The sequence below is a fragment of the Elephantulus edwardii genome, unplaced genomic scaffold (assembly GCF_000299155.1).
Source record: "Elephantulus edwardii isolate Elephantulus edwardi_28Jun2011 unplaced genomic scaffold, EleEdw1.0 scaffold00068, whole genome shotgun sequence".
Taxonomy (NCBI): domain Eukaryota; kingdom Metazoa; phylum Chordata; class Mammalia; order Macroscelidea; family Macroscelididae; genus Elephantulus; species Elephantulus edwardii.
The window spans coordinates 2,164,490-2,178,095 of NW_006399818.1; the positions used below are offsets into that span (position 1 = coordinate 2,164,490).

The 13,606-nt window shown below is 39.5% G+C and overlaps 1 pseudogene; it reads left to right on the forward strand.

Annotated features, from left to right (window-relative positions):
• The first annotated feature begins 7,391 nt into the window (after positions 1–7,391).
• LOC102870138 lies at positions 7,392–9,014 on the forward strand (annotated as a pseudogene).
• The last annotated feature ends 4,592 nt before the right edge of the window (positions 9,015–13,606 follow it).

Below are 13,606 nucleotides of genomic sequence, written 5' to 3' on the forward strand. Positions count from 1 at the left end.
GACATGAAGTGCTTCAGCCAGGAATAAGAAACTGGGACTCTCACAGATAATTCTGGCATTTTACTACCGAACCACCAACCCATAAATGGGATCAAAAATCAAATTGGTACTTGCAAGTTGCATTTTCTAGAAAAAGAAAATATAAGAATATTGCACTTAGTAAGTGATAAAAGTAAAAACAAAAACTTTGTAACATTTGCTTTGGTTGAGAGTGTGTGAGTGTGTACTGGCTTTTGTTTTGGGGGTTGGTTTTGGGTTTTTTTTAATAGCTCTCACTCTAAATTGCTTAAATTCTACTACTTGTAACTGATATTTTTCAGTGTTTTTTATTGGATTATATACAATCATTCATATGCATTATATTTTATAGAATGAATTAATATTGATCTATGTCTATTATCCCTTTCTCTTTTCAAGTTCCCATTGCATCTTTCCTATTCCTTCACCCCCTCATGCACCCACTAGCCTCTGTTGTCCTATTAAAATCCCTCCTTCCCTTTTCCCTCCCCGTTCTCCTTTTTCCCTGCCCCTTTTGAACATTTATACACATTTTTCTCACATATCCTATTTTCACAACAATGGAGACTGAGTTATTTCATTCAGAATAATGCTCTCTAGACTCACATAAGCTTTTTTCCCTACTGTAAATTGCAGTTTAACTCTTCAATTTCCCATCTCAGGCAGGTTAAAATGCCCTAGCCTTTGGCAGAGTGGATTCTGTGACTGTGTACTCCTTGATTGTTATGTAGAGAATACCTGTGCCAGGAGGGTGTTTCATACTGAGAATCATTAAGACTATTATTTCACAGAAGGGTCTTAGGTTCCACCTGGTCCAAAGCCCTCAACTGACAATTTTATTGACAATCCAATTGAATCTAAAAACCCTGAACTCCATAGAGCTTCCCTGACTCACCCTCTCAGGCTTTCTTTTCATTTTCTGTGGTTTTCTGTTATAACAGAAACACAATGTAAACAGAGTTGTGTGCTTGTCCATTAGCCTAAAGGTCAGTGGTTCGAATCCACTAAGAGTCCTATTGTTCCACTTCCGAAAGATCACAGCCATTGAAAACCCTATGAAGTGCAGGTCAGCTTTGACAAGCCTGAAAGTGTCAATGAATAATGAAGACACCTGACATTAAGTCAGAAAACATGGATTTTTTTTGTGTCAACCCCACCATATATTACCTGTGTGGTCCTGGGTCAATAAATCTCTTAATGCTACTGAACCACCTTAAACTGCAGCAAATGTGAAATGGGATTGGTAATATTTGAGAATGACTGAGTTAGTCTATGTAACAACACTCTTTCGACTGTTGTTCAGGTGCCATTGAGTTGGTTTCAATTCCTAGTGAGGTAACAACAGAATGAAACAATGCTTACTCGTGAACCAGCCTCATATTTGTTGCTATGTCTGAGTCAGTTGTTATGACCACTGTGTCAACCCATCTCAACAGGATCTTTCCCCTTTTCACTGACCTTCAACTTTATCAATTATAGTGTAAACAAAGTCTCAACGTCATCACTCTCAAAGAATATTCATTCTTACTGTACTTCTTTCAAGGCAGATTTGCTTCTTCTTCTGACAGTCAATATTGTTGGTCACCATTGTAATTTAAAGGCATCAATTATTCCTCAGTCTTCTTGATTCACTGTTCAGCTTTCCTGTTAATATAAGGTGACTGGCAGTACCAACACTCAGATCAGGTCCACCTTGGCCCTCCAAGTAACTCGTTAACACTTTAAAGAAGTCCTTTGCAGCAGATTTTCCCAGCACAATATAATTTTTTGATTGATACTTCCCTGAGTGACAATTGTGGGTCAAAACAAAAAGAAATCTTTGACAACTTGGAATTTTCCTCCATTCATCATGATGCTGCTTGTTGGTCTCATTGTGGGAATATTTCTTTTCTTTGTGCTGAGATACAATCCAAACTGAAGGCTTTGATTCTCAATAATGCTTCAAGTCATTCACTTTCAGCAAGCAAGTTTGTGTCATCTGCACAACACGAGTTATTAATGAGTTTTCTTCAAATCCTGATGCTATATTCTTCTTTATAATTTCAGCTTCTTGGACTATGTGCCCAGTATACAGATTGAATAAATACGCTAAAACTACACAATCCTGATTTTGTATCTGTTTGTTATGTTTGAACAACCGCCTCTCACTTTCATTAGCACAATTAAGTGTTCTGAAATTCCCATTCCTTTCAATGTTATCTATGATCTGTTATAACCCACACAGTTGTATGTGTTTGCATAGCACTAACAAAGGTAAACATTATTTTGGTATTTTCTACCTTCACTCAGAATCCACCTGATGTCAGCAGTTAGATTCTTCATTTCACATCCTCTTCTGAAATCTGGCTTCAACTGTTGGTAGTTTACTGTCAAAGTAGTTACTGCTGTAACGTTTTCTGAATTATCTTCAGCAAGATTTTACTTTCTAATTATTTCCATTCATTAGACTTGTTAAAAGGAGACTGAATTAATATTTTATATAAATATTTTGCTACATTACGGGAGGTTCTATCCTATTATACAGAATTGGAGAGTATATATATATTTAATAAATTTTATTAAGATGAAATAATTTGAAGTTTACACATGGGTAATTGAAATGTTGAGTTAAAAGGCAAAAGTTTAAATTTTGAATGCTGTATATGTTAGAGACTATGGAGAATCATGATTTGATGCAACTATACAAGGACAAGTAATGTTAAGATTTTGAGGGAGATGGGGAAAGATTTTTTGAAGGGGGGAATCTCTCCCATAAAGATTTCTTCACATTATTTGGCTTGAAATAAAGGTTTCTAAGATTGTTCTTCTAGCTAATAGAAATGTGCTTACAAAATTTGGACATTGGATAAGAATTTGCTTTTACCTGGTTGCTACTTTCATGTGCATCTCATGTGCATGAGTGCATGCGTCGATCCAAATGTTCTCTCCCCAACATTCATTAAATATGATATTGACTTGGTTTAACAACCTGAAAAAAAAGATTTCACTTCCATGTGATGTTAATGTTATTGTTCAATAATTTGCTCATTCTTTTTGGAGTGGGCACAAATATGAATCTCTTTCACTTGGTTGGCCATGTAGCTGCCTTCTCAATTTCTCAGATAGACAAATAAGCATGGATTTTCAGCTGTCAATATATGTAAACATCACAATTGGTATTCTGTCAATTCCTCACAGAATGTACATCAGTTGAGGTGTCTCAGCAAACAGATGCATCCCTGGATACACTCACTCATCTATGCGAAGACATTTGGAAGACAACTACATAATGAACCATCTGGAAAAGATCCATAATTGCTTAAAAGATTTCAAATATTATTTAAAATAATAGGAATCCAACAGAATTATGGAACAAAGGACTTACCTAGAATGGAGATTGTGAAGAAGGTGCAGAATCAGGCAAGGTTTTTAAATGTTGAACACAGGGTTGCTCCGAGTCTGAATTGACTCAACAGCACCTAACAATAACAACATTCATCCCTGGAGCTTTGCTTTTGATCAGTGCCTTGACGGCCTTGCAGTGCAGCATGGACTTCCTCCTTCACTGTGTTCTTGCTGAGCCGAAACATGAACCAAGAAGGAGTTGTTTAAACTGAACAAAAAAACACTGCATGGTTTAAAATCAGAGGAGGTATCTGTCAAGGTTACATCCTTTCATAATACCTATTGAATCTCTATGCTTGAACAAAAAAAATCCTAGAAGAAATACTACATGAAAAAGAATCTGGCATCAGAAGTGGAGGAAGAGCCATCTACAACCTGCAAAACAGGAATGGTCTGTCCATTCTTAATCATCTATGTCCCGAAATGTTTGAATATTGATCAATTTTTCTTGGTACAGTGACCCTATGCATTCTTTTCTTTTTTCAATGCTTCTTGTGTTATTCCATGTTTTCCCCATAGAATCTTTCCCTATTGCAATTCAAGGCCTGAGGGGATTTTTCCTTCAGTTTTTTCAACTTGACAAATGCCAAGCATGTCCTTTTTTTTGTTTTACTAACAGTATGACTTTTCACATGTCATTATATTACTTTGCTTTGTCTTCTTGAGATATTCTTTGACATCTTCTGTTCAGCAACCTTATTTCATCATGCTTTTCTTTAACTTGTTTTAGAGGAAATTCTGGTACCGAGTGGTAAGGAGTTGCACTGCCGACCCAAAGGAACAGTGTTTAAAAACCCCAGCTGCTCTGAGTGGGAAAGATGAGCCATCTCCTTCCTTCCTGTGACTTAAAGCCCCCCCAAAAACCAGCAAGGGTCAACGCCAAGTTTCGACTCAAAGGCACATAACAACCACACAAATTCTAGAGGAAGTTTTGGAATCTACTTTCACATCTCTTTTGGTCTTTTCTTCCTTTCCTGCCTTTCTAACAGCCTTTAACCTTTTTAAGGCATGATGTCCATGATGTCATCCCACAACAAGAACACCCACCATCTGGTCTCCAATAATTAGCATGCAACACTTCAAGTCTGTTCTTGAGATCAGATGGAAATTTTTGAACTAAGATACATTATGTATATTTTCTAATAATGGCTGGGGGTTTGTTCCATGAATATTCATGGCATTTATTTAGGAAATATGTATTGCTATGTGGATGCAGGTGGGCAAATGTAATATTAATCAGCTTTATCTTCTTTTAAGAAGACTCACTGATACTTTCTAGGTAGAGGATGCACTTCTCCTTTCTTTAATGCCAGCACCTCCTCCCTGGGTCTATAGAAGGTGGTTAGTAAAGACACCTTAAAAGCATGACTTTGCACAACCAGGAGAGAATAATATTGACAAATGTGACCTTCTAAAGTCTAAATCACTGTACCCATCAAAAACTTTTTCCAATTGGGTAAAAATAAAACTTACTGACTGGGAAAAAACATTTGGCAATACCATCTCAGAAAAGGGTCTCATAACAAAAATCTACAGAATTCTACAGGACCTCCACAAGAAAAAAAACGATAATCGAATAACAAAATGGGCAAAAGACAGGGAAAGACCTTTCACAGAGGAAGACTTTGTATGGCAAACTGACACATAAAGAAATGCACAAAATCACTGATAATAAGAAAGACGAAAATCAAAACCGCAATGAGGTGCCATCTCACTCCCGTTATTGTTGTTGTTACATGCTGTCAAGTCACCTGTGACTCATAGCAACACTGTGAACAACAACAGCTCTGAAGCCTGCTCTGCCCTGAGCCCATCTCACGGGTTCTGATACACCTACTCCCTTTGCCCAAATTACAATCCCACCAACACTGTCTGATAGTTCCTATCTCTCTATGTCCTCTCCAACAGTTATTGCTTTCTGTCGTGTCAAACTTAGCAGCTGTTCCTAGAGTGAGATTGAAAAGGTATAGAGACAGGATGCATCCCAGACACATCCATCAATCCATCTCATTTGAGATCTTCCTCTCCTGCATTGTCCCTCCAGCCTTCTGAGCATGATATCTTTCTCCAATGACTGGTCCTTCCTGGCCACATGCTCGAAGTATGTGAGAGAAAGCTTCAAAAGCCTAGCCTCCAAGGAGAACTTGATTACATCTTCTCTAAGACAGGCCTATCTGTTTTCTTGGTGGTCAATAATATGTTCAAGAATCTTCTCCAGCTTACAACTTAAAGGCATTGATTCTTCTGTCATTCTTGGTCATTGTCCAGCTGTCTGATACATAACCAGTAATTGCAAAGACCATGGTGTGGATCAGGAGCACCTTAGTCTCTAGACTGGCATCATAGCTTTTCAGTATTCTGGAGAGGTCCCTGAGAGTAGATTTTCCCAGTGTAATTCGTCTTTTGATTTCCTGACTGCTGGTGCCGAAAGTGTTGATTGTGGAGCCAAGCAGGCTGAAATAGTTAACAACCCCAATCTCTATCTATCATGGTGCTACCAATTGGCCCAGTGGTGAGAGTCTTTGTCTTCTTGATGTTGAGCTTCAATCTGTATTGCAAATGACACAGCCTTTGACCTTCTGCAGCAAGCACTTCAAGACCTCCTCAGTTTCAGCAAGCAAGGTTGTGTCATCTGAATAATATAGGTTGTTGAGTCTTCCTCCAATCCTGATGCCACATTCCTCCTCATAAATCTCAGCCTCCCAAATTATCTGTTCTACATATAGATTGAAAAAGTATGGATATAGGCCCTATACTTAGACCAGGAAGCAGTAGTCAGAACAGAGGAAGGAAACACTGCACGGTTCAAAATCGGGAAAGAGTACATCCGGGATGCGTCTTCTCTCCATACCTTTCAATCTCTTTCCAGAAGCAGTGGCAAAGTTTGACAGGACAGAAAGCAATAAATGTTGGAGAGGATGTAGAAGGATGGAACTCTCATACACTATTGGTGGGATTGTAAAATGTTACAACCACTCAGGAAGGCAATTTAGTTTTTCCTCAAAAGGCTAAACATAGAAATCCCATATGACCCAGCCATTCCACTGCTAAGAATATACCCCAAGGAAATTAGAACTGAGACACAAATGGAGATTTGTACACCAGTGTTCATAGCAGCATCATTCAATCTCAAGAACATGGAAACAGCCCAAATGTCTAACTACAATCAAATGGATTGAGAAAGTATTGTACATTATCACAATGAAGTACTATAAAACACTCAGAGCAATGATTTAAAAAACTACTACATAACTTGAAAGAGACTCAAAAGAATCATGCCGAGTGAACTAACTCAGTCTCATAAGGACAAATACTGCATAAGACCATTATTGTAAAAATAGAAGGATAACTAGTAAAACATGTATGGAGTCCAAGGGAGGGAGGGGGGAAGGTGAGCAGGGGAGAAATCACAGGGTCACACAATTTGGTCAGTGGAGGGAGAGGGTAAAGGAAATAGGAAAGATCTGGTGGAGACCTAAATAGATGGGGAAATGGTGGACATAATTAAATGATCATGAGTTTTACCAAAAAAATAAAAAAGGATGGGGAAGTGGGGTTGGTGACCTCGAGGCACCCGATAAAGCTTTGCAATTGATGAGGGAGGCAGGCCCTTAGCGGGAACTGGCAGGAGTGGATGCTAGACTGAGACCTTGGCTGTGGTCCAGCTCAATGCCGGTCTCCAGGACAGGTAGATAGACGAGGTACTCATGGCTGGGCAGGTGACCCCTCATTACTTATGTGCCTCAGAGGACAAGGTAGGCCGTGAATCCTTCTCATCCAGTGGTTTATTAAGCCAGCAACCCCTGACATGTCCTGGGAGAGAGGAACGTTCATACCAGTCATGGTATTGTTGCTTTTCCTTAGTTAAGATTCCTTAAAAGAAAGCTTTTCATGAGAAAAAAAAAACACAAAACCAACAACATTGGACTATGATCAAGATCCTTTTCTTCATTGATTTGCAATTGTGTAAGTTTTCCACTTGTCTGAGGATGAGGTGGAGGACCATGCCATCACAATACTGTTTTCTCTTGGTTATATGTCTACACAGGGCTTTCAAAGCTGTGCCTGTCCACACAGATAAGACAAAAATAAAATGTACTGAACCTGCAGAAAAGGCAAACAGAACCACGAGTCACTGGGCTTATAGTGATGAATGCCTAAAGCAAATGACTGGTGTGCTGGAAACCAATTAATATTGCAGAGAAAAGCTCCAGAAAGAAGACAGAGAGGAAATAAAGAGAAGCAGCTCAATTTAGGAGGTCACCATGTGAGGACAAAACTAGATGAACTGAAAAGGCAAGGGGTGGCAAGGTTAAGTATGCAAATTAATGCAAAACCAATTTCCTTCAAGAAGGAGGCATAGACCAGCAGGCTCTTCTAAAATGGTCTGAGCACCTCAACCCCCTGAATCCTGATACATGTGAATCCAAAGATTCAGGTATGCTAATCAAAGTGACTGCAAGGGATCTGGAACACAATGACAGGTCCTGGCATGAAGAATTTAAAAAATATAAAATGTTGAAGGAACATGAAAGGAGAGAATATTTTAAAACACCAAGTGAGGAAAAGATAAAAGAAGAGTCTAAATTTCAAGAAACGAAGACACATGAAAATTATCCCAAAGTAACCACCCAGGAAGCAAAGATCAACTGAAAGAGTCTGATGGTTTGGATTGTAATGACTTTGAACTCAAGACATTTTTCAAATTTTTATTGTTGGTATGTGTCATCAAGTCGCCTGCCACTCATAGTGACCCATGTGCAACAGCCCTGAACCCTGTTCTATCCTGTGCCAATCTCACCATCTCTGACACACCTACCCCCATTACCCCAGTCACTGAATCAATCCATCTCAACGTGGGTCTTCCTCTCTTGCACTGTCCCTCCATCCTCCCAAGCATGACATCCCTCTCCAAGGACTGGTCCCTCCTTGCAACATGTGGAAAGTATGTCAGACAAAGCTTAAGAATCCTTGCCTCCAAGGAGCAGCCCAGCTTCACCCTCTCCAGGATGAACCTGGTCGTTCTCTTAGCAGTCCATACATAGTATATTCAATACTCTTTTCCAAAATCACAGATAAAAGGCATCAATTCAAATTACATAATATCAGTAATGTTGGCTTCTCGGATGAACAAGAATTAGAAACCTTCTTTACCAAAGAGTTGAAGAAAGCATATGACCCTAAAGATAAAGAGGATGATATCATAGTAATGGATGAAGAAAGGCTTAGAATGAGAGAGCATGTAATGAATGTGACTGATGTTAACAAAGACTGGTTGGTGAATTTGGAAAAGTTTTGTAAGAGCTACAGAAAAGAAAAAAAAAGAATTCTTAGAACCAGATAATTGTAAAACATTGGATCAACAACAGTTCTTCACAGAGTAAGAACTGAAAGAATATAAAAATCTTATCTCTTTGCAAGAAGATAAATTTAAGAAGGAAGCAAATGAGCTTCAGAAACAAAAAGAAGAGCCTCAACATTAGCACAACCAACTTCAGGCTCAGAAGATTGAATACTATCAGATTGCACAGTAGATGGAACCAAAACTGGTACAACAAGGAATTCTCCCATCAGGAGCGGCTGGAGAATTGAAATTCCAGCCACCCATTTAGTCTGGAGTCCATCAGAACCTGGAAGAAAACTGTTAACTCAGTTTCTCTTTCTTCTTTTTACCTCTCTTCTTCCCTTTTTTCTGCTCAGTAAATATCTTAAAATATAATTGGAATAAATAAAGATACTTTTAAAATTTAAAAAGAAATCACAATGAATGGGAATGGTTGTATGCCACTCCTGCTTCCAAAATGTGAATGAAAGGTATATGAAACACAATGAACACAAATTTTGTATGCACCCCAATAGAAAATAAAAATTTAAGGAAAAAAAGCACATGACCTAACTCTAGTTTCCTGTACCTCCAATCCGTGTGGAAAGCAGCTAACAGAATGGGGACCTCTTTCTTAGGTTGTGTTCGTAGCCTTACCTGCCTGTTGGCACACATGAGGCCCTAGTATCACAGATGCACCAATGACATCTTTTTTTAAAAAACCTTTACGTGCTCATTTGGAACTCTGACCTCTCTCCTCTTAGTCTTCTCCAGTTATTTCTCAGGGTCCCAAGGGTAGTATCTCCCATGAGCTTGTTGGGAGCCTGTCATTGCTAGTGGCTGTCACGGTGGCTCCGATTTGTAGAGACCCTATGACCAACAGGATGAAATGCTTTCCGCTCTGCACCATCTTCGTGATCACTGGTATGCTTGCATCTATTATTTTGGCCATTATGTCAAAATCCATCTTACTGAAATTTTCCTTTGCCTTTACCGGCCCTCCACGTTACCAAACATGAGGCCCTTCTCGACCAGTTGGTCCCTCTTGATGGCACAAAGTAAGCAAGCTTATGTTTCAGAGAATATTCTGTTAGCCAGAGAATTGTCATTGATGTAATTTTCAGTTAGGTCACCAGACCTTTCCTCCTACTCTGTGTTGTTACTTTGGAAGCTCAGCTGAAACCTGTCTTCCGTGGGTGCCTCAATTGTTATTTCACCTATTGATGGAATAGCTTCCAACATCACAACAATATACAGGTCAACACTGTATGAAAAAGTGACAGACAAGTGGTGGGCTCAGGATTTGTTGTTAGGCATTGCTGAGTTGTGTATGACTCATAGTGACCTTATGAACAACAGATCTGAACCCTGTCCCTTCCTGTGCCATCTGCATCTTCTCTGACACACTTGAGCCCATTGCTGCAGTAACTGTGTCAATCCATCTTGTTGAGGGTTTAGTAATAACATCACCAACTGAGACAGAAACAAAAGTCAGGCTGATGGAGATCATAATTATAACCCTACAGCTGTCAAAAGCTAGACTGAAGGATGACCCTTGTCTCTATGGGTGGTCTGTTGTTCCACCCCCACATTAAATGGGTTTACCTGCCAGAATCTGAGCCAGAAAACTGCAGGCAACTTCCTGCATAGACTCAACTTCCTGCATAAACTCTATGTTCCTGGTGCAAGCTGACTCCAACAGAGTATGGAGGAGGGAACTGAGTGAAGCAAGTCCAAGTTCTGCTTCTAAAAGTGCTATATTGAAAACTTTCTCCAACTCTAGTGGAAATCCCTAAATCCCTGTGCACATCAAAATTTTTCCCATCAGGGTGAAAAGAAAACCTACCGACTGGGAACAAACGTTTGGTAACACAAATAACAAAGAGTCTCATAACGAAAGTTTACATAATATTCCTGGGCCTCCGCAGAAAAAGACTGATAACCCATTTACAAAATGAGCAAAAGACATGGAAAGAATCTTCATAGAGGAAGATATTCAAATGGCAAACAGACACATGAAGAAATGCTCAATATCTCTGGCAATAAGAGAGATACAAACCAAAAGCACAATGAGATACCGTCTTACTACAGTAACAGTGACAAAGTTTAACAGGGCAGCAAATAATAAATGCTGGAGACAATGTGGTGAGATAGGAACTCTTATACATTGTTGGTGGGATTGTAAAATGGTGCAACCATTCTGGAAGGCAGTTTGGCTCTTCCTCCAAAAGCTGAACATAGAAATCCCATATGACCCAGCTATTCCATTGCTTAGAGTACACCCTGAGAAAATTAGGCACAAAAAGAGACTGTACATCAATGTTCACAGCAGCATTATTCACCATCACAAGAAATAAAAACAGCCCAGATGTCCAACCACAAATAAATGAATTGAGAAATTATGGTACATTCACACAGTGGAATATTATGCAGCATGCAGGAGCAATGATTTTGTAAATTATTACCTAACTTGGAAGGGACTGAAGAGCATTATCCTAAGTGAACTAGCTCAGACCCATAAGGACAAATACTGTATAAAACCATTATTGTAGAATAAGTATGAGGATCCAAGGGAGGGAGGGTGGAAGCAGAGGGATGAGGATGTGAGGGGGGAGGAGGGATTAATCATGGGGTTATACAATTTGATGGAGGGAAGCTGTGAGAAAAATTGGAAGAATCTGGTCTGAAAAACAATATATTTATATTTTGTAAATATACTAGTATAATTTAAAAACAAACAAGCAAGGTATTGAGAAAGGACACATCCCTGATGCACTCCTTCCTGATTTTGAAATAAAAGAAAAGAAACATCAGAGTGGGGAATGAGAGCCCCCTCTATGTCTTGGGCACACAGCTACCCATGCTTCTTCTCTGGCTTTCTTGTGCAGGGACCTCCTCATAACTTCCAAGGATGGTAGTTTCCATGCCATGGAAAAAAGGTGACCTCTTCCCACCTCTGTGTTGAGTCCCTGAGTCCTTGAGTTCAGAATATGCTGACATATACTTGAAATAATTCCTTTAGTTCTAGCTCATTATTTTGCTTACTTTTTTATAATTTTTTTGTGATTTAAACAAAAGTTTACAGAAAACTTGGACTCCCATCTATTCATTATTGCACATTTCCCTCTATACCCCTCACCCGTTTGTCTTTCTCTTTAAAAAATTCATTCATTATTGCACAATTTCCTCCCCCCACCCACACGCACCTCAGTCCACTTTGTTATGCACCTGTTACTCTGGACTGTTGTCATGCAAATAATGACTAATCATATATTTCTTTATAACAATTACTTCCCTTATCTGTTCCAGTGCAGTGTTCATTATTTACCCCCTCTTAGTGTCATTATGCAGTATTTGTCCTTTTGTGACAGAGATATTTAATTTAGCATAATGTCCTCCAGGGTCACCCATTTTGTATAGTATGAGTTCCTTGTTTTTCAGTGCTGTGTAGTGTTCCATTGTGTGAATGACCTTAATGTTCTCTCATAAGCCTATTTTGTTGTTAGTTAGTCATCCATGAGTTAATAGTGACTAAGGCTCCCTCGTATGTGTCCAAAAGAGCTGCTCCGTAAAGTTTTCATCCTGTGCTCTTTGTGAAGAAGACTGCCAGCCTTGTCTTCCAAGGCACCTCTGGGTGTGTTTGAACGAGAAATCTTTTGGTTAGTACTGGAGGGCTTAGTCATTTGTTATTTAGGTGCAATTGACTCCACTCCAAACATAGCGACCTTATAAACAACAGATCTGACTCACGCCATCCTGTGCTATCCTCACCATCTCTGATATGCTCTAGGCCATTATTACTGTCATTGTGTCAGTCCACCTTGTTGAAGATCTTCCTCTTTTTCTCTGACCTTCCAAATTCCTCCCCATGAGGGTTTTCCCCCCCTACTGACCGGCCCTCCTGACAACATGCCCAAAGTATGTAAGAGGAAGATTCACCATCCTTGTCCCCAAGCAACACCCTGGTGAACTTCCTTCAAGACAGACTTGCTTGTTCTTTTGGAAGTCCTTAGGATATTCTGTACTCTTCTACAATACTACAATTCAAAGGCATCAATTCTTCTTCCGCAAGGCACCCAGGGATTCCTTTAAATCAGATTTTGCACCAGTGCTTCTCCTAAGTGTCACCCTTCCTGACCAAAGCACATCAACTCATGTAAATAGACTCTTGAGGAAAGATTTAACTACAATATTTGTGTCATGGAATTTCCACCTCCTTCTGCAGACCCCTTGTCTATAATCATCCCTATAATCCTAGCCATGGTCCCGGGCCTACCTTTTCCTGCTTATCAATAAGTAGGTTCACTTAAGTTTCTAGGATTTCTAAAATGTGGTGATCAGCTGTCCGTTCCTTAGGATTTCCAATCATCACAAAATTGGTCTTAAAGCCCTGCTACTATTGCTTCCCTATGTTTGCCACTAACACATAGCACAGCATCCTGTCCATTAGGGCATTTCCTGAGTTTCCTCTAACCACTTGGTGCCTAATAATACAAGACCACAATTTCCTACAAAGCCTTATACCACACCTTCTTGGACCAGACCAACAGATACAATACCCCTCTTTCTGAATCTGCACATTAACTTCCAAAGAAGATGTTGACGCAGGAACTCTAGGCATTTGCACCTTTCTGGACTTAACAAGTGTACATCATATAGGACATTATTTTGATCAACAACTGGTAGAACAGTTTCTTAGTTGTATTTGTGCTAGGAATTACAGGGGAGACTTACAGTTTTTTGAGTTGTGATACCCTTTTGGTGCTCTTAGGTGCTATGGAACCCAACTCATAATCCCACATGACAGAAGCAAATCTCCAAGTCTTTCTCTTGCAGAGTCATTGGGTAGGTTTGAACTACCAACCTTTCCATTAACAACAG